Source organism: Corvus brachyrhynchos, unplaced genomic scaffold, assembly GCF_000691975.1.
Source record: "Corvus brachyrhynchos isolate BGI_N302 unplaced genomic scaffold, ASM69197v1 scaffold12, whole genome shotgun sequence".
Classification (NCBI taxonomy): Eukaryota; Metazoa; Chordata; class Aves; order Passeriformes; family Corvidae; genus Corvus; species Corvus brachyrhynchos.
Genome location: NW_008237885.1, coordinates 7694911 through 7720991, shown reverse-complemented (window position 1 = coordinate 7720991; position 26081 = coordinate 7694911). Strand labels below are relative to the sequence as shown.

The 26081-nt window shown below is 35.0% G+C and overlaps 2 long non-coding RNA genes across 2 annotated transcripts in view; one reads left to right on the top strand and one right to left on the bottom strand.

The window, feature by feature from the left end:
• The window catches only part of LOC108446315, a 32105-nt gene extending 15755 nt beyond the window's left edge, over window positions 1-16350 (top strand). Inside the window, exon 4 of the long non-coding RNA XR_001861470.1 lies at window positions 12450-16350. This is a non-coding gene — a long non-coding RNA (uncharacterized LOC108446315). The remainder of the gene's footprint in view (window positions 1-12449) is intronic.
• Window positions 860-25810, bottom strand: LOC108446316. Its single transcript, XR_001861473.1, has 3 exons — window positions 25577-25810; window positions 17215-17316; window positions 860-1371 (listed from the first exon to the last, which is right to left on the bottom strand). It is a non-coding gene; the product is annotated as an uncharacterized LOC108446316 (long non-coding RNA).
• Window positions 25811-26081: the final 271 nt, after the last annotated feature.

The following is a 26081-nucleotide window of genomic DNA, read 5'->3' as shown; positions in this document are numbered from 1 at the left end:
ACAGTGTCTCTAATGTAAAACAAAGGTAAGACAATTCAGGTTTCCATCAGATTAGATTCCTTCAGATTTAGGAAGGAATATGTATGTGTGTATATATATATATATATAGATACATATATATATATAGATACATATATATATTTTCTATATTAGAATTGGTATTTATTTCTAAAGGCATTTTAGTCCTCTTTCAGTCATTATTACTATTTTCATTAGGGGTATTTATTCATATAATTAAGAAAAATCAATAAAATAATAGCATGTCTGAATGTAAAGCAGGAGACAATGCAATCATATAAGACAGTGTCTCATGGCTTATCAGGAATATCAAAATTAGTGAGATGAATAATTCAGTATTAAATTTACATATAAATTACACTTGTAAACAACCATAATAGCAATAACTATAATTAATTGCATCAATCATAAAATATATGATTATATGTTCAAATAAAATAAAGACTACACCTTTAAAACACACCCGGATAATTTTACACAAAAGAACAAACAAGACAAATTACTTTCAAAAATCTGGCAATGAGGAGAATGTGTATCTGTCTCACATACAACTAAGTATTCCTCCTAGTGTCATAAAATCTGTTTGTAAAGTATCAACAAAATAGATTGACTGTTCAAGTTTTGATCTACTATTTGCATATATATTGCTATACTGTAACACCTAGAATTTAACCATTTGTTTACGCACCCTTTATTTTGAAAATTAATTTTCTTAGTGGAATGATTTTTAGTGTTTCTAAGAAAATGCTGTAAGGTATTCTTTATAAATGTCTTTTTTTCATTAAAAAGTACAACAAAGATGCTAGTAAATATACATAAATATATTTATATGCATATACAATTTGCATAAAAATTGTGAATTTTAAGTTATGAAAATATTCCAAAGTGGAATCACTAGCTGCTCTGGCAATCTCATTCTAATATGCATTTGATATATAATGGATTAGGTCTAATCACTTCTTACAAGAAACTATGCATGATACCTGTTCTGTAGGCCAGAGATTGTTCCCTAGCCCTTTATTATTTAGCCACAGAGATGAGCCAGGAGATGGTGAAGATCACTTAGCACATCTCTGGTGAGCTTCAAATTTCCATAGTGCTTCAAGGCTGCATCCTGCCTGCCTATCGGGATGAAATCTCAGAGATTGAAATATCCATTCCTTGTTTCTTCTGTAAGGACAGATTAGTGTATGGTCAGTGACAGAATTGTGATGTATTTCAAGAAATCTCAGCAAACAATCGAAGAATTGGACTGCCAGGGCATAATGGCTGTACCTGCCTTGGGTTAAGATGCAACTTGCAATTCCAATCAGGCTTTATGTGTCAGTCACACTGCATGCTGTACCTGCATTACTGCAGAAACAAAACAAGGAAAATACAAAGGCATTAGCAGACTTAGATAAAACTTCCATCCTAATATCAAATCTTTAATAAATGAGCAAAACATAAGAATTTCATTTCACTTAAGTTTACAACTTCTGAAGAAGCCCAAAGATTAGAATTTTAATAGAAAAGGAATAAAATAAGCTTCCCCTTTACTGTTCAAAGAGCATCTGAATGGTACACTTAGTCATATGCTTTAGTTCCAGGTAATCCTGTGAGGAGCAGGAAGCTGGCCTCAGTGGTCCGTACTAGGTCTTAGGTCCTTTCCAACCTGATATTCTATAAATTTATGATTCTATTTCTTGACATTATATGATGGACTCGGAGCTCTTAGAACTGACTTGCAAAAGTATTCTGAGATTCTGGTCTGAAGTGATAGGATAATGTTCTCTGACAGAACAAACACTTGAACCATAATAGAGCATAACAAGAGAGGTAGCACTCCCCACAAACTACATTAAAAAAAAAAAAATTACTGGTATATACCTTCGGGATTTTTTGATGTTTGGGGTTTTATTTTCATATTTGAATGACAGTGATTTCAAACACTTTTGCTGCATAGGAATAGTTGGTTTGTTTTCAAGTACGTCCTGATCCAGGTTCACAAACAGCTACATTTAATGCTCTTGGTGTAGCTGTCGAAGTTCCAGGTATTTTCAGTGGAGTTGGCACACTTTACTGTTGATGTGGACAGCCATGAAGATGGTCTGGTTAGAAGAGGAAAATTACTGAACAGAATGAAATGTCTGCTGAGCAGTACTGGTGGGAATTGTCTGCCAGCCTGGGAGCTTTAGGCCTGGGAACTGGGGTTGGGAACCAGAAACATTTTTGAAAATCTTAGCCGGTGTCTTTGAAGTACAGCTGGGTACCTAGAAATCTTGGGGTACCCTTGGTAAGTGCAAAAGCCAAGAAACTGCAATGGCAATTTATGATCCGAAAAAGTGGAGACAGTGTGGTAAAATAAAATTGGTGAGATTCTGTAAAATAGGTCATGCAAAGATGCAGATGCTTGGGAGAATGTAGGAGAAAAAAATTGAAAGGTAGAAGAACATGAAAAAGTGCAAGAATCCCTGCAAGCAGAATTTCAGGAGTGGCAGGAAAGTACTGGGCTTCTCACAGAGACATATGCAACTGCAAGCACTTTGCTGAGAGCTGTTAAGCAGGAAGCTCAAGATGTTTTACAGTGGCTTAGAGCATTTAGAGCAACTGTCCCTCGAAACTCATAGTCCTGGTAAAAGTCAGCTGTTTCAGGGTTTAGAAACTAGTGTCAGACCTCTGGCTTTAACACAGCCAGAGCAAGAACATATGTGCTCAGTCTCAGAGAGTGAGACCATTGAGAAGATACATATGCTGAAAGGAGGGTGATTCCAGGCCTTCTATCCCTGCCTCATGGATATGGTTCTGGCCACAGGCAACCCCTGTTTTGTTATGAGAATATAATGCAGACAGAACAGTGTCTTTGAACACTTTCTGTTACTCTATTTCTTTCTATAGTTCAAACTTCCACAACACAGTTCCTGGCTCATGCCTGAAACAAAGGCCCTTCCCTGCTACCCCAGGTCACAATGAGCATTAAAACCTACACTACACAACAGCTAGTGGAGAAACAAAATATGGCAAAAAGACCAGTGGCAAGGGGCTACCAGGCGGGAGGTGGAACCATTTTTCTTCATTAGAATAAGGCCAAACAAATATTTCTGTCTGTATGCCCTCTAATACTGGGGTCCCCTTTGGGACTCACAGAAAAAGGATATTGGTGGGGATTGTGTCAACAAGTTTCCAGTAATTATTATTAAGTTAATATTTTCCTAGAATTAGAGAGGTGTCAAGGTTTCCAAGCATGATTTTCACCTTGGGAATACTCATTACTGGCTGTTTATACAGTCCTGTTAGATACAGTAACCATCACATTAGATGCAACCTTAGAAATATTCCCTGTTTTTGTAGGAACTAGAGAACTTACTCCTTTTCCACAGGGAACTGTACTCTCCAGACATCCACATCGGTCTGCCTGACATACACAGATGGGAAGATCTAAAAGAAATTGATACATTTCTGGAGCAAGAGCTGGGAGCTACAAGAGATATCCTGAAGGGTCAAGGAAAGCAACACTGAATTTAGGCAACTCAGCTCGACCTTGTATTTTTCAAGAATTTGGATATTAAAAGAGAATGAAGGCTTTGCTAAATGATAAGTAGTTTTTAACATGTGTGAAAATGCTTGGAGGCATGGAGCTCACCTTGAACACTCTCTTAAAATTTAAAGTTCTTTAAGGGTTTCAGGACTTTGGCTCAGACCAACTGAAAAATATTCAGAGTATAAGTAATAATTTAAAAACTGATAAATGTTTCCATCTCTGTTATCAAATCCTAAAAATTAGTAATTTCACCTGAAGTGATATATTGAATATTTTAGTGTATAGTTGGTTTCAAAAGGCTATTTTTATTAAAAATAGTTGTAACTAAATTCACTTTTTTTTTAAATAAATATAATTATGTTTAATTTTCTGCCCAAAAGAGAAGATAATTATAGCAAAAAAGGTTTTTTTTCATGAGGAGGTTGATTGGAAGAGACTTCATAGTATTCTAATATGAATACACTTTATTTATTGCTGAAACATACAAGTTCATTTAGGAGTTGATAGATTTATTTGGTTTCCAACTGGTCCTTATTAATTATTTGTGCAAAGATATATATGGCATATGTACTGTAAAACCTGCTTATGGATACCTAACTCGAGAAAAAAAGTTATTGATAATTTCGCAAGTATTTGAGGTCTTAGCCTGAATTGGCCAAAAAGGATTGTTTGATAAAATGACATGTGACTGCTAAGATCACAGATTTAATGAAGAGTCTAATGCTTAGAGCATTCATATGCAATTTAAGAAAACCTGATTCAATTTATTAAGATGACCCAGGAGACTTAAAACTGTATTTGCTAGAGGATTTTCTTAAATACCAAGCTGTGAAGTGTCTGAGAAAGAGAAAAAAATTTTATGAGTTTTTTCACTTCTTGTTTTAAGACATCCTTTGATATATGGAACAATGGATTTGAAGCTTAACCCTCTGTTTTCAGATGACCTTTCAGTCTAAACCACAGGCTTTTGTTGCCACCTTTGTTATCTTCACCAACATTCAACACTTTATTGTTTAGAAGATCTATGCAAAGTTCAGGAACCAAAAAAGTAGACATTAAAACTTTCTAAATCTCCCCCTACTTCTAGGAAGTTTTCAGACAGTTTGATCAAATTGTACAGAAAAAGGGTTCATTCAGTGTCAGAGGGCTCAATTAATATTGTTGCCCATAAAAATAGTACTCATTTTGAGAAGATATGTAATCTTAGTCCTTCATTTTCCTCAGCATTGTTAATAATGCTCAACAGAAACTATAACATTCCACTTGGTGTAAAACACTGTAACTTTTAGCAGGTAGGACAAGAAATGCATGTTGGAGTTAAATAATTTACTGGAGTTTAGTAGAAGAAGCCTTATGTTATGCAAAAAGATAATTTACTTACCGAGCCCTCATTTGTTCATATGACAACATTTATTCCTTTATTAATCTTCACTTTATTTTTGATAGAAAGATTAAAGAGGACAGTACAACTCTCCAAGCCCCCACTAACCTCCCATCTGTTAGAACCCCTAAGGGAGAGGTACATTGACTATTGAGTTTAGGTGGCTCGTGAGCCTGTAGAGAAATTAACTGTGGGAAAGGGAATAACATTTTAATGAGATGAACAGCTTGAAAGTATGATTTTCTTTCTTCTGTTTTCAGAGCATTAATCTTCATCATAATTTTGACAACAGTTTTACATAGTCCAGATTTGAGTATCCTTTCTGCTCTAGACACAAATATAATAATGTGTTTTATTGTTATTAGACATACCTTTTATCTTGAGCACTGTGGTACTTAGAATGTGTAAAAAAAATCGTTCATACATATCAGGGTTCATTCATATTTTACAAGTGAAATGACTGAGGTGAAACTGATTTGGTCCCTGAAATAGTGGCAAATTCATGTTAGGAACAAAAATCTAGCAGTATACCTAATCTTCCTTGCATGGATGTAGTACCATTATTTGGAATTCAGTAACTGGTACTCTAATTGTTCAGATCCAAGACCTGAAGAAATGCATGGCAGCCTGAACATAAGGGAAAAATAAACTGCTCCGTGACACCTTAGTGTCAGCCTGTGTCTGTTGTGAGTATATGTATCAGTGGGACTTGTTTAGTGAATGGAAATTACTTCTCAATAAAAACTTCATTATTTAGTTAAGGTATTTGTACAACTTCCTTGACAAATTTCTGACTCATCTGAACAGTGAAAATAGTTATGCATGATAATTTTAAGCAGTTAAGCTTCTGCCATTGTACTTCAGTAACGGATTTGGCTTTTTAACCCTATCTTAATCATTAGAAGGATCTGATTTTAATTATCTTTTTGTTTTCAAAGAAATTGCTCCTCCTATTACACTTGGAAATTACAATTGGTGAATATTAACCTCATCTACATGTTGTTTATTCTATGGGATGATATATCAATTTTAGCATAAGATCAATACACAGAATGGAGAACTATTTTGAAAAATTGCATCAATGTGCACAACAACATATTCAGTACTTTCTAAAGAAGATTTGAAAATGGTTAGTGTTTATAATCATTCTTATGTTACCTAAAAAATGGAAAAAAAAATTAGGATAAAAAGGATTATGTAAAATTGAAATGGAGAAAGTTCTAAATAGATGATTTATGCATTATGTATCTTTCATCTGATTCTTTTCTTGATAATAGGAGACTTGATTTAGTAGCTGTGACATTTTCATCATAAAACTGAAACTGAAACTTAATTTAAAGGAAGCATTTCTAATTTAAAATCTTCTTTGTTCTGAAAATTTTATAGATTTACACTTGTGTCATGCAGTGTTTCATAAGAATTTTTCACCCATGCTTCAGAGAGCTTGCTGTGTCCATTAGAATGACACAGACAAGGAGAAAAGGGAAACAGATGGAGGCCTAGAGAAATAAAGGTGATGAAATGTTACATTACTTCATCAGAAGAATGTACTGATGCTCTTCTTTGGGGAATGATGTGTCAGAAAATGAGGAAGCAATAACAGAAGAACTAGTTTTGAAGAAGGACACTACAGTGCAGGCAAATTATTCCATTTGAAGGAGAGAGGGTACGAAACACAGAGCTTGACAGTGGCAGCAGCAGCAGCAGACAAATAGACTAAAAGAATGTGCAGGGTATTCAAGACAGAAAGAGAACTGTGGTGAAAAATCAGATACCAGGAAGGAGTTAGGAATTAGTCATTCCACTGAGAAAATTGAAGACGGAATTAAGAAAGAGAAGTTACAGTGAAAAATACTCAGGGCAAGGATGTGGAAAGGACTTTATCACAGATATTGGAAGAGAAGAGTGCTGTGTCTGTGGATATTGCTGTCTTTCATATGGGGGAAGACAAAAAATTGTCTTCTGGGGCTATAGGAAAAAGAGGCACATGTTGAAAAGCAGTGTAAAAATATGAAATGGAGAGGAAATGTTTGATGATCAGTAAAAAATAGAATATTAGGATTTAAGAATTGTGACAAAGTTGATTCTGTAGTTTTGATTTGGGGAAGTGAAGAAAAATGTGTTCAACATAAATTAACTAAAATTTAATGTGAAAGCTCAGGGACGTTTTATGAAAGTATCCTATTATTTTCTTAGCCTTGTGACCTTGATGCCAAATTCATCAGAACATTCATCTGTGATTTTTAACCCTTACTGATTCAGATAGTTTCAGTTAAGTATGCAAAAAAAATTTACTTTTTATCTTTTAATATCAGGACCAAATTCAGCTAAAAAAAAATTACAGAATTCCTCTTTTTTTTTTGCTTCCACAGTTATCAATCAGTTTGGTATTCACATGTAGTAGCACCTGACAGTTCACACCTGCCACATACTGGTCCTGTCTGACTAGAGGACAGAAGTACTGACACCTGGGGGGAGGTGGGTCTGTCTGTAGCTGGTGATACTGTCAGCTGTAGGTTAAGCAGGATCTGCCCCCTCACATTTGGCTACATCTTATTCATGTAGTCAATGAAATTCAGTGTACGTAAGTGTGAAGTCCATCAGAAAAAGTCAGTACTCTGCAGTTCAGGAAGATTCACCTCTCCTGGGTCCCCAAGCACCTGCAAATACAGGCAAGAGAAAAAAAAAACTAGTGGCAAAAAGATATATATTTCTGATCATCAGGGAAAGAAAGAAGTCTGTTTGCCTTGATGGTTTGTGGGCTCTGTGCTGAGGCAGTTAGAGCCTTCCAGAAGAAATAAATCTCCTCAGTGAGCACCAAGTGGAGGGCAGGTTAGGAGAGATAGGGAGACAGTGGAAAAGGAGAGTGGCACAAGACAGGGCAAACATGAGGGAAACTGAGAGAATGCTGAGAAAAGCGTAGGTCAAAAAAAGCCAGGACTCAGAGATGACAGACAGAAAGCATAAAATAACCTGTAGGAAATTACTGAAATAAGAGCACCTTCATAGTATTTTCTTAAAATAGGTTAATGTTAGCCCTCTGAGAAAAAAGATCCACATAAGTAAGAAACTTAATTTGTATGTCACTCAAAATAAGATTTTTTTTTCTTGCTATTGTTTCTTTTTTCTTCTTTTTTCCTTTTAATTTTTTTTTTCTCTTTAGGACATCAAGTCTGTAGTCTATAGGCTCAAATGCTTGAATTTTGGTGCTGTATTCAAATAGTCATTCTAATATGCTGGTGGTAAAGAGCTCCAGGAAAAAGACATGTATTAGCTATATATTGCTTGAAAGTTTAGTTGCAAGCCATAACTGATATTTGGAAGGGTGAATCATATCTGCTTTTCCAGATCTGCTGTTCACTATATGTTGCTGATAACACAGTTACCTGACTAGGTTTGTCTCTGATTTGACTAGTACTTCTGTTCCTGTGCTAAGGAACTCTTCTTTCACTGCTGCCTCAGTAAAATTTGTACTGTAGTAGTAGTACTAGTTTCTCATTTTAATAGTGGCTCCTACAACAATAGAGCTGACATGCCTTTCCTATTGAGTGACACTTCAGCTGACCAATCCAAAGAAAATAATTTTAAGATACTAGTGATGGAAGCAGTAAAGAAAGAGAAGATTTTATTTTTAATGATACCAGCTTGAATAGCCATCCATGCAAAAGCAGAGACAGTTGTCTATATGATGTTGATCTTGTTTTCAAGAAGAAGGGAGAATGAATTAAAAATAAATGCCTTTCTCTTTTAACTCACTAACCACTTTCTCTAGGACAGGTCCATGTCTCATCTTGTTACCTGTTGAAAAGTTAAATTGCATGCAATTTAACTGCATGCCCAATTAGATAAGCAATTGTCAGTGGCTGCTGCGACAACCTCATCTTTTTGAAAAGGTAGAACTAAGAATCAATATAAGACAGAGATAAAACAGAAAAAAAGAAATTTGATTTAGCTATATATTTCTTTTATTTACAAGTTCATTCCTAGTTGATGCCATTACAAAGCAGTATTTCAAAATGACATTAAAATCATAGTGTGAGAAGATATTTTTTAAAATGACTTAAAACTACATATAAGTTACAGACCATTTTCCTTGAGAACTCTTGTGATAAATGTATGGCAACTGAGTGGAAAACATTCCTTTTCCTGCTGTGATGGCACATTTGTACTCTTTAGCACAGGCAAATGTATTTGCAATTTCTTCCTGACAGCTTGATTAACCTTGAAAAGTTGCAAAATAAAAAACAACAAAAAAAAAGAATTTTCATAGTTAACTTTCCAAATATACTTGAGAAAAACTACAAACCTAATAGCTTATAAATAGTGCTAGTAGCTTCATTGGGTTTCTGTATTCTTCCTGTTACATAATGTATACGGTTTCATTTTATAAAATTAATAATGTCAAAATAAGAGAGAGGTTCAGAGAAATACACAGAATTTGTATTTTGGTCTTTTTACTTGGTGTACTTGTCAAGGTGGTTGTGGAAGGGGCTATGTGGGGGGTTTAGGTACTTCTGTAAGGAGAGACAGGGGCTTCTCTGTGATGATTCCAGCTTGTTCCAGCCAAGTGGAATGGACCCACTGTGGGGCATAGCTGAGCCCCTCACTGAGGATGGTGACACCTCAGGGAAAATGTGTTTAACAAAGAACAAAGTTCTGTCTGAGAGAGAGAAGGAAGCAAAGAAAGTGTGGGAAACAACCTTCCAAGCACTAAGATGAGATAAGAAGGAGGGGGAGGAGGTACTCCGGGTGATGGTACAGAGACTCCTCTGGAGCCCACAGAGAAAACCATGGTGGAACATATAGATATTTCCAGAAGAATCTACAGTCTATGGAGGACCCATTTGGACGGGGCAAAGTATGAGTGGGAAGGAGTGTTAGACAGGAACTGGTACAGACTGATCACAACCCTCCACTTCTCCCCTGCCTTGTGCCACTCAGCAGGGTGGAGAGGAGGTAGAGGAATCAGAAATGAGGAAGAAAAGCTGAGTCTAGGAAGAAGGAGTGATGTGAGGGAAGGTGTTTTAATATGTTTCTCAGTACCCAAATCTACTTTAATTGGTTTAGGGGGAAAAAAATTCCCAAGCTGAGTCTATTTTACTTGTGATGATAGTTGGCAAGTGATCTCACATGAGATTTTTCATCTTATTTTCCTGTCCTTTTGAGGAGTAGACTAAGAGAGAGTGTAGAAGGCATCTGTGTTGATGTCTGGCAGCTGGCCGGGTTCAGCCTACCACTGCCATGAATCAAAGTGTCCTCACTACCTCCTGGTGCATACTATTCATCTGGAGAAAAATATATTCAGTAGAAGTTTTATTTAATGCTGATCTTAGCAATTATTCTTATCGTGTTTAACTGAGGCACAGTAATAGAATGCATAGACTGAACAATAAATTATCACTAAACACTTAAACCAGTAATTGAAATATTTAATATCTTAAATATCTGTATCTCCAGGGATTTTTATTTTGATAATGCATAAGTGGTATGTATTGTTGTGCCAGAATTAAAAAGAACTGTATCAAAGAACACCATAATCTAAATATAAAAGGAAGATGAAGGGGAAAGATTAGACAATATCAAAAACCCAAGACATTGTAGTGAATTGTTCAAATCAATGCAAGCAATAGTAATTCTGCTCCTTCTGTGGTTAATTGGTAGGTTAGCTTAATTAAATCAATGTATACAAAATGGGAAAGACCAGGCAGATTCTTATTAAACTGGAGTATAAATAAGTATTTAGATGTAATCAAAATTATTTGGAGAAAGATGAAAAATATCAATATTCAGAGCAGAAGATAAGACTTAAGATACTAGTTCTGACTTCCACTACAAAGACAACAAATGTTTTATTGAATAGTTACAAATAATATTTGAAAAGGAAATCCTAGAATATGTGTCAGTTCTAGAATTTTCAGCACATTTTGCCATCTGCAAACAAGTTTATTCCATGACCAATTTAATTTCTCCTCTCTGAATTGTAATGTTGTCCATGACTAGAATTTTGTATTTAAGATACTTAATAGAGGGCTTTGATCTTTTTTTTTTGCACATGAACAGCTGAAAAGTGTTGATATTTTTTCTTACATTAGAAAAGTCACGTGTAAAGTAGGATTTCATTGTAATTGTCTGCATAGACCAAAGTAAACTAGGCCCTAAATGATGCAAGTATCCCCTCTGTTTCCTCCCGTACCCCAGACTACCATGTGTATATAAATTAATTTTCTGTTTATATATAAATTGAACTATATTATTGAATTAAGCCTGTTCAGCTTTCTCTGTTGGAAAACAATGACACTGCACCAAAACAAAACTCAGTCAGTCTTCTATATCCTATCTAATCCAACTGGTTTTAAGAGGAAATATTCAGAAAAGTGCTATATTACTGCATTCAGGGTTGCGGGAGTAATTGTTAGAGAAACATCTACAGTTTTCATTGGCCTCAGCACAGCAGACAGAATTACTTCAGCCCACCTCCTACTTCATAGTGCTATGGATGTTACATTGTTGTCTGCAGTTACTGATGGTGTTATCACCTAACAAGCCCATGTAGCAGATGTTCCCTATGTTTTTTGACAATTAAGTTGTAGTCTGGGTATTTATGGACTGAATTTATACTGTGAACCGTTAACTCAATGTTACCCAAGGCACACTTGAGAGAAGTAATTGTGATGCACTATAATTATATAAACAGAGATACTTGAAGGTATTTAAGCACTTTACTGCTGTTATCTCCTAATTTCAATGAAATTAGCAGCAATAAAAGAATAGGGTGCCAAGTTTCTTTTTTAGTGCAATCTGATTAGTAAAACCAAAAAAAAAAAAAAAAGAGAAAAAATTTTAAAAGTCAACCATGAAAGTGTTATAATACATATACCCATTAGAAAACCAAAAACCAAAACTAAACCCCAATATTTCACTAGTTGAAAACTTTGCAGGGTTCACATTGAAATCTGTGACATGAGCTAAGAAAAAAATTTATTCCAAGTCAAACTTTGAAACTAGTGAAAGGTCAGGGCAGTATCTCTTAATATAGGTTTGCCCTGTCTATAATTTTTGACACTTAGTTGAGACATCTAAAGGGGAATTGTAGAATTGTAGAATGGTTTGGGTTGGAAGGGACCTTAAAATCATCTACATACAACACTCCTGCCGTGGGCAGGGGCACCTTCCAAGAGATCAGGTTATTAAAGCTCCATGCAATCTGGCCTTCAACACTTCCAGGGATGGGGCATCCACAGCTTCTCTGGGCAACCTGTTCCTGTGCCTCACAAATGCCTCTGTAAAAAAATTCTTTCTTTCAGCTAATTGAAATCTCTCTTCCTTCAGTGTTAACCCATTACCTTTTGTTCTGTTACTGCAGGCCCAAGTAAAAGTCTCTCTATTATAAGCCCCCTTTAAGAATTGAAAGACTTCACCAAGATCTCCCCAGAACATTTTCTTCTCCAAGTTAAGCAACCCCAACTCTCTCAGCCTTTCTTCACAGGAGTGGTATTCTAGACCTCTGACCATTTCTGTGCCCTCCCCTAGGTCTGCTCCAAGACATCCATGTCTTTCTTGTGCTGGAGACACCAGAGCTGAATGTAGTGCTGCAGGTGGAGTCTCACCAGAGGACAGAGGAAGATTCCAGGTTCTGTGTGGATATAGACACTCCAGCAAACCCAGTCCATGATAGTATAGCTTCCATAGGAGACAAAGAATGATTTAAAAACTTCACTTCTCTAAGTCCTTGATGATTTATACACAAATGTTCCAGTCTGAATTCCATGGCAAATTTCTCTTTTTCTCTTACCCAGGCAACAGAAATTTTCTTGAAGACCAAGGAACAATCGTCTGTAGGTTATCCTGGCTGTTGGAGTCACACTATTAATGTGACAGCAACTGACTAAGATTCTATTTTTCTAATTCTATTGTGGGTCTACTGCTTACATTAAGCTATTGCTATACAGAAAATTGACTTGAAACTTAATTTTCTTAAGTCATTTAAATGCAAGACTGAATTACTGTCATGTCCTTTATCATTTTTGAAAAGCAAGACTTTCAGGCATCTGCATTTTTATGCTTTGACATCAGGATTTGGATGAAATATGCCTACCTTCACACTAAGAGTTTTCACAGAGCTTCCATCTCCATAAGAAATTAATTTATGACTCACATTTGCTGCATCATGTATTTTCTGTTGTTTTCTTAGTGTGATGGCTTTTGTGAGCTCTTTCTGAACACACTGTGCTTCCCAGCATGAAGTACAAAGTCTACATATGTGACCTTGGAATACGGATTCTCCTGCGTCATTGGAGAGGTATGCAGATGGACACTGCAGTACTGTTACTGCTACTTATCACAGAGACTTTTTATTTATCACTTGCTGCTACTTTTCAAATTAAAACACCAAGAGTGTGCAGAAATTCTGAATGGATATATAATTAGAAGCAGTAAGGATGAATGGAGTATTCTGTTCATCTAATTAAACTTTCCATTCGTTTGCCTCTGAAATGATCCCCATAGCTTTCCTATTGACTCATTTGGAACAAATTATGCCCTAGATAAGTGAAGGCTACTGATAGCGTGGAACTGTAATATATGACAAACTAAGTAGAACTTTCCATCCATTAGTTCAGAAGTCTTTGAAGTACAAAATAATGAACCATTGTGCTAGGTTCTTCATATGCCTGCAAGTGAATAATATTCCTTAATGTAGGTAGATATGCTTGCAATAAATGAATCATCCTTCATTATTTTATCAATAATAACAAATATCTATTGATTAGCAGAAAGCTGTCTTTGTGAATTTCATTGTCAAATGACAAGTCAAATCAAGTTCTATGAAAGAGGACAAAAGCTAAAAATCGACATATTTCTCCAGCTGCCAGAAGTTCCTGTGAAAGTAAAGGAGGCTAAAGAGAGGGTGAGAAGTTAGAGACATCAAATACTAACCCTTAGCCTTTGCTTCAAATGTATTTCTTTCACTAATCTAAACACCTGTTCAATTCAACACAAGTATAAATTCAACACAATGCTCTCAGGCACAGGGTCTGATTCTTAGAATGTCCTGTGCAGGGTCAGAAGGCGGGCTGAATGATCCTGCTGGCTCCCTTCCAACTCAGTGTATTCCATGAGCCCATGATTCTATAAATCCCACAGCATGGAATAGAGTTTTATCAGTGGTTTTAACCATGTTACATGACAAGATATAAATCATTTAGTAGTTGACTTTCTGGATGCATAAGAATATCATACTTAAATTACTCTATTTTTTGCATTACAGATTACTACTAAGGAATAAACAATGTACTGTGAAAGAAAATAGTCCATTCACAAGGCATATTTCTGGGTATTTCAGACAAGGCCAGCTATTAGACACCTATGGTGATCAGCTAATTGCAGAAAGGCAATCTTTTATGTAAAAAATCCCCAAAATTAATGTGACTAAAAAGCTACATTTTACTCATAACTTCATGTCAAACTTCCTAAAAAAAATCCAGTAAGGCAGATGTGCCAGCTGCAACAATACAGTCAACTAACATAATGGAAAGATAAAATATAGATTTATCTTTTTTTCTGAAGAAAATGGAAAGCACTAACTTTATGCTCCAATATAGTTCTTTCCAGTACAAAAATCTTATCTGTCTTCTATTAAATATGTCTCCAGAAAACAATTTTATCCCTGATTGTGATGTTACTAGCTGTGGAACAAGTCTGAATATAAGGAACAGAATGATTTGCAGCTGCTAAAATGAATTTATTAAACCCTCTTTTCTATTTCCATCATGGTTTTGTTGCTGCCAGCACTTTCCCTGATGTGATGCTTAGCAGTGACAATACCAATTGGCACATATGCAGATATAAATGTGTGCTTGAGAGACAGGCAGGAATTGAATAGAGCAAGTAGTGGCATTTGGTATAGCCAGGATTATTGAGATCTGTTTGTGAGTGGAAAACTTAAAGACTAAAATCTTGTGGAAAATATCAGATAAAATTACTGGGTTTATTAATTTCAGGTAGAAAATGAATTTTCCTCTATATTTGCCTTAAATATGTTGATCTTTCTTATCATAGTTTTATATTTATCAAATCCCCTGAGTAGGACTGAATTTTTTTCTTTTATTTTCTTTTTAGAAAGTGCCTATTCAAAAGGTCACAAATAAAACACCCACAACCATCATTCAACAGCTGATGTTCAGACATTTTTCTCAATACTTTGCACCATTTTTTTAGCAAGAAAGAAGGAGTAAGACTATCTTTTCTGAAGTCTGTGTACACATGCTATCTTTCAAATGCAATAAGTCTGACTACACCATATATCACCTAGTGGTGTCTAGATTTTACCATATCAGTTATTCTCAAGTAAGTTTTCACATTGCAATACAGCTGTGAGAAATCAAGAGGGTAAAGAAAGGAATAGCCTGGGGAGTCTAAGGGATATAGATAAAGGATGTTCCTACAGAAGTGTTATGGCCATGCATATTAGGACGCTGCCCTGGAATTTAGATGGATCTGGAAATTGCTAATTCAGTCATTATATTGGTTTAAATGAATTTAGTAGTTAAAAGGGATTAAAAATAATGTAAAAATCAGAGAAAAGAGAAAACAATTTTAAAAAGGAAGAAGAATGAGAATGTGCAGTAGTTATCAAAAGTTAATATACACATTTAAAAAAACTTAAGTAAGAGATGAGAAAGATTTGAATTTTTTTTTTTCTCATACAACTATATATTTAAAAGAAAGTCATATAAATTCAGGGAAACCTCCTGTCGCAAATGTCCTTATGTTAAATTAAATGAAATAACACTCAATTCATGTTATATAATAATAATTGTAATACCCATGCTCTAAAGTAATAGTTAGTCCATAGGTTTTAAAACAGATTTCATAAACCTTCTAATTGTTTTCTCTGGTATGACTTCTAGAAACTGAACACATACTTCTGAGAGATAAATATCCTTCATATTTCCAAAGACATTCTAAGAACTATGGCACTTCAGAAAAAAATTTTCTTGAATTCTAAAACAAAGATAGTTTTACAAAAACAATTAAGGCAGATATTAACCGGAACAACACTTTTTCTGGTAATGTGTACCAATCATGTTTAGGGGAGAGGGAATGGAAATCAAAGGTGTATAAGCAAAAGGCTCGGGGGTTTTTTGTTCAATTTTTTTTTGCTTTATTTTCTTTCAGGGTTTTGGTGAAGGGGGGCATTGTGGGTTTTTTTGCTGTTTTTTTTTTTTTTACACAAACAAAAGCACACTAATACCTCATTTCTTATTCATAAAAATCTGTAGAGTTTGTTTCATATGTTATCTTCAAACCATTCTTTTTTTTTTTTGCTAATCATTTAAAGTGTATTTCATTATTTTAATGAAACATTTAACATTTCAGGGTATATAAACAAATATGTATCTGTTTACATTTGTATTTTAAAATTTCAAATAAATAAAAAAGCCTCTTAAAAATATTCATGTTTTTGAGACTTTCTTTTTTACATCAGCCATAACTCTGTCAATCAAAATATGCCCATGTAGCCTTTCTCTCAAAAACTTCGGTGGATTTGTGCTTTTTTGCCCTGATTCTGAGCTATGAAGTCCTTTATTCACTGTATTTTTCCATTTTTATTTCTTGGCTTTCATAAGGACTTTAGGTAGTCAGACATTAAAATTTTTTTTATTCTAATTAGAGCATTCACAATAGTTTATTACCTTTGACAAAGAAATAATTTAACTCATTATACAGGCATCTTGGGGAGCAGATGGAAATGTAGTGGGAACGACCATGCATAAAACTTAGATTCCAAAATTCTAAAGAAGACCAACAGAACTGCACTTAAAAGAAAAGAAAAAAGGGAAACCATGACAAAATTGTTCAATAAATTTTAAAAAAAGTAAAAGAAAAAAGGAGAAGAGGACGCGAGGAATTTTTTATGCACTCTTTTTCTTAGGATGCTTGCACGAGAGGAAAATATTTACAGGGCGATATTGCATGTTCTCTACTTCCAGTCAATCACATAGAAACTTGTCAAGTCAAGGAATGAAAATAGACATAGATATCATCTATGGTTCTTGTTAGAAGATAGATGTCTAATATTCTAATATTGAAATGAAGGAGCAAAATTCAGTAAAAAGAGAAATCTGTTTATCAGTAATCTATGTTGCCATATGTCTTCAAGTGTGCTAATGTTCTTCCATGTTATTCTGCCCAAATTTTCTTCTCATGTATGATAGAAGTTTTTAATCATGAAGAACCTCTGAAGGATTAAAGTGAATCTTGTTTACTTATAATAAATTCAGGATTATGTACTTACTATTGCTTCTTAATCCTGTTTTTTCCATTCAGCATCTCTTCAATGGACATATAAATGTGTTTCATTTTAATTGCAGTCATTATGTCCCTAAATAATTCATGACTGAAAAAGAATGAAGAATATATTCTCATAAATTCTATTGTATTTAAGTTTATGCGTTTTTATTTATTTATTTTTACTCCATTTTTGTAACCATTATATGTTCTGGTGTGTCTTGCTTGACTACCTCATAATAATTCTGGATTGTCCCTCTGGGACATTGTAACTGTATTTCAAACATAAAACACTCAAAACGTATTCTGGCTGAACATTCACTGCTTTGTGCTCTTTAGTTTACACAACACCCTCCCCATTGTCACCAACTATCAGATAACTAATCATAGTCAATAAATAAATATTAAAAAGCAAGTATCAAGTGGAAAATTACTTGCAGGTGACAAGACAGATTATGTGAAGTTGTATTATACAGCACAACTGAATTTGTTTGTTATTTTTTAACAGCTGGAACACTGAGGGAGTTTGTGCACAGCCCTGAGAGAGGCACAGAGGTGTTGCAGTCATGCTCTATTTATAATATTGCAGCTAATGGGAACTAAGCCAAAGGCATGACCCATATGATGACCAAAAGCTGAACTTTGCTTGACTGACTTGAGAAAATATATTATTTTTCATGCCACCACCTATGCTAATGAAGTAAAAACTGTGCATGCTTTATGTGTATGACAAAAGTGTCTCAAACTCCACGTAATAATGAAATAGTATTAAATTAAACTTTATCTTTTACCCAACCCTCAAAGAAAACAATATTAATATATCCTAGGGGAGGGATATGAAGAAGGGAGAAGACTCTGCTTTTGTATCCTGGGATGGTTGATGATGTGTAGCCATCTCCTCCCTCACAGTGATACCTTACCATCAGGTAAGCTTTATTCCACAGTAACACTGTTTCTTATGCTTTCTGATATCAGTGTATTTATCACAAATTTCTGAACTTTATCCTGTCACAACAATCACCTTTAACATGCAACCCACACTATTTCTGTAAATGGGATTGTGGTTATGACCAGACTTACAGTGTAACCACGCTTTTTGTGCATCTGGCACCTTACCAGACTTATAGTGCCAAATTATTTACTCTACGGTTTTACTTGTGAAGGTCTCCTGGGGACTCGATCAGACAGATACTGTAGTGACTAAGAAAGTTCAAAGCCTAACCCCCCCTGGGCCCACTACCTCTGCTGATAACCCAGAAAGCAAGGGGGTTGCCTTTTCTTAAATTTTTACGAGATGCTAACTTTCCTTTCTCATTTGTTGGAGGGTTGGTATTTTCACTGTTTCTGTGCCTGCTCATGTCCTTCCCACTTCCTTTTGAACCCTTTACCACTTTCAACTCCAGCTGAGCATTGGTTTTCCTAATTACCCCTGTGAATGCTTAAGTCTTGCATTTAAACTCCTCAGTAATCTGCCCACCTCAGTAACCTATACTCCTCAGTAATTTGTCCCTTTTCCACCTCCAATCCATTTTCTTTTTGCCTTTAGACTGAGTCAGACATTTTGATCTGGGCCAAGCTGAACTTTCCTATTACTGCTTGTTTTTTTGCAGCTGAGAATGGGCTGCTCTTGTGCATTAAGGACATTGTCCCTGAAGCCTTCTTGAAGGCATAGGCTGCTCAGTGAAGTGGTGAGATCACCATCCCTGGAAATGACCAAACGGCATGTGGATGCAGCTCATGAGGAAATGGTTTAGTAGTGAACAGAGTGGTGCAGGGTTAACTGTTGTACTTGATGATTTTAGAGGTTTATTCCAACCTTAACAGGCCTATGAGATCTCATGGGCTTCTTTGCCCTTCCTAGAAAGGGAGCTTTTCAGGTCCTAGTGAAACCAGTACCAATACTCTTGAAGCCCAGGGTCTTTGATCTGCCTTTTGCTGTCCTGAGGATGTTAAACTCTCTTTTGGTCACAGCAGCAAATTGACTAACACCTTCTTGGTCAGTTCTTCTTCCTTTGTGATTAGCACACTTGGTGATGCACCTCCTCTTTTTGGTCCATCCAGTTTCTGCATCATATATTTGTCTCCCAGACACTGGAATGCACCTGCCTTGTTTGTGCTCACCATGCTCTTCTCTCTATAAAATCTGTAGTTGTCAGTTTCCTGTAACAGTCACCTTCTGAGATGAAGAGGTTTCTTCTGTCTGTTAAAAAAATATACCATCAGAGTTCAATTTCTTCCTGTCCCACTGAGACCTCTGATTACATTTGATCTATTCAAGATTTTCCTTAGCATTATTCTTGTTGAAAAGAGTAGCTACAGTACTGGACAAGCTTTGACAATCCATCTGCAGTGTCCTAGGTCCAAGAGATGTGGCAAACCTCTAAAGATAACAGGTTTTTTAAAAGGAGCCCAACACTACTTTTATCATTTCTTCCTTGTGTTTAAGTCAGACACAGCTGGACCAAATGCCTTCCTTAGCACAATTTACTCCTCTCTGAGAACACAGTGAAGGATAACACAGACCTCTTTTTGTTGACAGAAGTCACAAGACCTCTTTAGATCTGTGAGTGGTAAGGCAGAGAGGGGAAAGGTTGAGAGATATGAATGGAGGGGAAGAAATGTAAGGGTTGTTCATAATAATGTTCAAAATATCCCTTAGATGTAATTCTTTAGAAATAAATTTGAAGCCTTGTCTGATGTTATGTGCTGTAATTGCCAAAAACCTTGCATTTTGAGTGAGCCTGCCTATAAAGTTTCCTTGTACGGAGTTAAAACTTTGTTAGGTACCTTATATAACTGAAGCAGACTTTTAATCCTGTAATAACTTAGTACAAGTATTCACTGACCAAGTTTTTACACCTTCAGGGAGATCAAGCTTAGATCTTGTTTAGAAAAGAATTTGCAAGGTATATCATTATAATGTATCAGTTTGTTGAAAAATCTTTAGTTAAATTTGCAATGTTTCAACACAATTTTTTTTTTTTTTTTTATATTTCACAATTTAAATCTTATTTTAAAAGCTATGGCTATTCTTGTGAATTACATGATGGAAAGATGGAAATGCTGAGGTCTGAGTATGTATATCCTATACCAGAACATACCATGAGCTCTCAACCACACAGGTTTGGGCCAGGAGGATAACCGAGTGTCCATTAAACCATATTTCTCAACAATCTTCACAAATATTCACAAATTGTATCTGGTAAAATTATTTCTTCCCCAGTTTTGGCAACAGACTCATACTTCCCATTCATGAAATGTAAGCACATTCACTTTACATCAAACTTCAAAGCTTTAGTAGAAGATAGACAAACACTCAAAATTCAGAGTACAAGCAGAATAAAACAGGAGAAACATGTGTCATCAATACTGAAGAATTTACTGAGTGAAAGAAAAGCTACTAGTCTATAAGCTTAAAGGGAATACACAGAAAAGTATTTAGTCCCTGCTAACCTGACTGACTCCTTCATACCAGATCCGCTGAGCAACTTAACCTTGGTTACATGAAGTGCAAAAAACACCTAACAGTTTTCCAAGTGCCAAAAAGTGCCAAAACCCCTTTTCTGCTAGAAAAAAAAAAAATTATATTCTTAAAAGACTGATTCTGATTCAGTCCAGTTACTTAAAAAATTAATTTAAAAATGCAATTATGAATTGCTATTATAGGCCATTGATAATTGTCTCTAGGTTGCTCAATGAGAATTTTTTGCAATCACCCTCTTTTTGTATACTTTTGGTAGTAATTTTGCTGCTGTTACTGTTTGTTTTCTTATCTCATAGCTGGTTCCAGCAAATTGTTCTTATTTTAACCTTTTCACCTTTTTGTGCCTCCAATTCTCAACTCCATCCCTGGAGCGAGAAAGGGGAGGAAAAGGAGGGGGAGAGAGCTAGTGGCACCTCATTTGGGAGAGTCTCAGGGAGGAGGGGGCATTAAACTGGGGAGTGTCATTCCTGAACCACGACACATCAGAGTCTTGAACAAGGGAATTTATAAATTAATATGAAAACTTCAAACCCTCAGGCACAGTTCACTAATAATTCGTTTGAATCCCATGTCTAAACTGGTCATTCACTATTTTTTGTTTGTTTGTTTGTTGGGGCTTTTTTTTCTTCTAAATTTGCAGGTACATTCTATCGGATTTTCCTTTCACCTTTCAGTAGTCATGAATCTTCTATGACACCTTATTACCGCAGGCCTGGTTCCTACGGTGTATCACCGTGTCCCGCAGCCATAGGGAGGAGGAGGAGGAGAAGATCCAGCAGGCAGGAATTGTGCAGCAAGATTGATTTATTTATTTTACAAACTCTTTTATAGACTTTTTTCTTCATAGTCTAATTGGACAAAGGACCAGCCACCCCTTGGGGGCGATTGGCCAAAATCCTAAAATATCCATTATCAAAATATTTTCTACTATACCATAAACAAGACTTTCCAAGGTTGCAGGTGGCTTGGTTGTTTACATTCCCTGCTACCTCTTCTGTGAGAGAGAAAAGTCTCTCACGGACTTAGAAAAATAACCAGAAGATCCTCACTAACAGCATTTTTGTACCTACAACACTTATTCAAAATCATATGAATATATAAGTGCATATATGTGGACACACACACAAATCATATATATATCCTTTGTCAGCGTTATAAGTAATTGAAAAATAATATTTTATCTCTTCAGAAAGAGGTAGATTACAGCAAATTGGCTATTTGTTCTTCACATATTGCTTATAGTCCTTCCATTTTACAATACACATTTTACTAGCTGGAGATGGAATTGTATTCTGTAGGAAATTTTACTGGAGCATAAACAGACACACTTACTCATACCCTCACACAGCTTTTAATAAAGGTACATATGTTACATCTTGGGGAAGTCATATATTAGCAATCATTTCTCTAAATGTTCCATTTGATTTTACTGTCAGAGAAGCAAATTTCAACTTCTCTTATAGTTAAGACTAAAGAGAATATTAAAAAACCTAAAAAAACAACCACAAAACAAAGAAGAAATTTAAAAGTTTCTTTTTAGAATTATATCATTAGTAGTCAAAGAAATCAGAAGGAACACTTTCTAGTCATACTGATCATGAAAAATGTAAATATTAATTAAAAAATATAGATGAGAGCATGCAGTTTATATAAAGGTCAGTATATTTTTTCATTTTAGAAAGGGATTTAAAATTTTTAGTTGGCTAAATATTTGAAAGAATTTTGAGACCATATAAGTTTAAAGTGGAAATAAAGCAATTTGAAACTCTAAAGCTGTTCGATTAATAGTGCTTTAATACTGAATAATAATCTTTCAGTCTGCCTAATGGAAAAAAAAAAACTGCATAGTTATGTCTGATAGTCTCTCTGAAACTATTCCTTACCAAAACACTAGTGACTAAGTGGAGTGTAGAATCTATAACCACTTGGTGCTTCTTGTGTTTGGACATAGACTATAGAAGTATCATACTTGTAACTGTCAACATTTTGGTATTCTTTTTACTCTTAAAAAACCCCTATGTGTTTTGTTATATCACAAGTCTTAAAATTTTCTTCCACTTAGAGAAGACTGGTAAAAAGGAAGTGTGTGAAAGTGTTTGTTTTTTTTAGTTCAGAAAATTTCAATATCCATGTGATTATTGCAAACACAATTTATTTTTTTAACATACTACAGATGTATGTAATTAAAAAATAGGTATTTTTTTAAATTGTGCACTGGTGTAACTTACAGACAGCTTTTATCTAGACACTGTAATGTATACATCTATATATAGATTATTTCTACCTCTATAATGTATATATGTAATTACTACAGCTATAATAATAATACATTATATCCCCTAAGTTCAGTCTTCTCCAGTGCTCAGTCATCCTCACAGTAGAAAACTCCAGGAAACACTTTTTTACTGTGCAGGATATCAAACTGTGGCACAGGTTGCCCAGAGATTTTGTGGAGTCTCCAACTTTGGAAATATTCAAAAGCCATCTGGACATGATCCTGGGCAACTGGCTCTAAGTGGCCCTGCTTGAGCAGTGGAGGCTTGGACCAGATGACATTCAGAGGTCCTTCCAGCCTCAACTCTTCTGTGATTCTGTGGTCCACGGTATAAATAGAAAGACTCGACATAAATAAGTGACCCAGAAGAAACAGGTTCTTTTCCTGTATAAATGCTTGCTTCTTTAACCAGATTTTTGTATAAACTTTTGACCCATCTTCAGTGGGAATATTAGAACAATTAGTTTCTGAACTGAGCAGACCTGAAGGTTCTAACAGTTGAAGTCGATAGGAATTGCAGTTAATTTCAGCATAATCAGTACTCCACTGAGTCTTTTTTTTATATAAAGAGTAGAGATATTATTAGATCAAAATGTGTTTTTCTTATTTAATAAAAGGCATTTATCCATGGAAAGACATTTCACTCCTTGCATGATATTTATTTTTTCATAGATTTGGAAAACATACAAAATTTAGACTCAGACAGGAATTTTCCCAGTAAAAAAACATACGAAGTGAGAGGAAAAGATTTGTTTTCTACTGAACTGTACTTGAGTTCTTATTCATTATCTTTTTTTTTATCTCATCACCTTGTGTGATCTTTATTTCAAATTTGTGAAAATCACCAGCTTAAAGTTTACGGGTAGTTTCACACAAATGCACACACAGAGCATCACACTCCCCAGTAGCTGGCACCTTGTCCTACTTGCTGGGTGGTCCAATGTGATGTTCATACACAGAGGCTCAAAATAGGAAGGACATTAATATAAAAGACAGTTAGAAATAGGATTTAGTAAGAGGATTTAGTAAGAATGTAGGACAGGCACAGTAGCATTCAGCGTGACAAGTATAATGACCACCTTCTACTAATGTGCAATCTGTGCCTTTTATCCCCCTTTTTCCAAACTTGTTCTTTCTGGGTTGGTGTTGATCCCTCCAACATTCCATAAAAATTGCTGTATAATCTCCAGAATCTCTCTCTATTCCAAAATAGTTTTTCCCTCCAGCCCACAGTAAGTCATATGTCCCTTAAAGCAGCACGTCCCCTAGTTTCCTTGCATTTACCCACTGACAAAATCTTTGAATGTCATACAGTGACTTTCAGCTGCACATTTATAGAAGGAATATAGAGATGAAAGATGAAATTCAATTGTTGTAATTGGAAAATGATGTTGTGACATTCATGCTCTCTGACAGTCCTTTAAAAAAATCTAGACTTTAGAATGTGCATTTTAAAATTGCAAGACCAAGGTTACTACCATGTAGAGCAAGTATCATTTTTTTAAGCACCACTACTATTTTTTTCAGGAGCATATTTTACTGAAAGCAGAGGCCTGCAACAGCCCCAAAGTAGCAATGCAGTAATCAGAACATAATTTTGGCTTGCCTTGAACCCAGATAGAAGTATATTATGATAGTGTTAACAATACTGTATAGTATGTACACTGTATAACCACAATATATAAATAGTTTGTAACATCATTAAGTCAAGGTTAGGAACAATCTATAAATATTTTACTTTCGTTTGTGACTACCAAAACAGCAAAGATAGGTAACTGTATTTTTACATATTGGTGAGAAAAAACAGTTGTATTAGAAAAATGAATGAAACAAATCCAAACCAAAAATCCTCTTGAAACATTTGTTGAAATCCTTGTGACAAATTTGCTTTCAAAAAGGGACTTTAACCATAAAACATAATAACAGAATTTAGATATAAAGAGATATTGAGATGGGGATGCAGAAAATTCTTAGACATGTCTAAGCTAGTGAGATATGATTTCTCTCTTAAGATTGTTGAAATACTACACCAAAAACTTCTGGGATGAATATTTTAAAAATTGTGTTCCTACTTTTTCTTTGTTTATTTTCTAAATTTTGCATATTAAAACTGAATGAGGTTTATAGGTATGATTAGAAGATTGCTATCTAATACATTTGTTACTGTTGTTTCAAATAGCATTTAAGGAGTGTAAGAACGTGTCATATTACTGACAATTTTGAGTTTGCAGTTAACATTAAGCTTTTAAGATGAAATAACAAATTTTTACTTGGAAAGATGTATTACTCAGGTCTCTTTTTCTTAAGAAAATATAAACACTGAAAATTACTTAAAAAAAAGTCCTTATATCTTTCATTAATCTAAAAAAATACATAAACTCAGACTACTGAAAATTAAAGAAGGTAGAGTAGTGCAGGCAGAAAGTTCAGAAGAGGACTGTAAGTCAAAAATAACTGCAAAAACTGTTGATTTTATCAAAATTATGCCATGTTTTGTCTCTTGACAATCTGTATCAAAGCATTTTTAAGCTGAATAAAAAACATGCTCCTAAGTATTTGTATGCATAAGAACCTACCTAGTTGATAGAGGAAAAAAAAAGAAGTACTTACCATGTTCATCACTTTATTTGCTAGTTCTTGTAGCATCACTAGGATTTACCAGAACAAACTATCAACTAGAGAGCAGAGATGAAACACAATTAATGAGCAGATGTGTCACCAAGGCAAGTTGCCACACTCAGAGTTCTGGCCCAAAGGTATAAATAAATCTACTCTTCATCAAAGAAAGCTACTCAATAGGTCATTTTTATGCAAGGCCTAGGGAAACTGAGAATGCTACCATTTCTGAAGGCTGTATGGGCTTAACTGTGATTGAAAGTGACAACCAACTTTCCCTCTCAGCTGTGTGCTGAGATGACCTTACTGCAGCATGCCTGTATACTCACATATTTACACTGTTAACATTGCTTTGCAGAGATTGTTAATGATAATCAGACTGTAGTCTTTCATACTAGAAATATAGCTAAATATGCTGTGTTCCTCAATTGTTAATATTGTTTCTGTTTAACACAAGAGATCCTGAGAAAAAAAAGTGGTCTCTATTTTTATTTGTGCC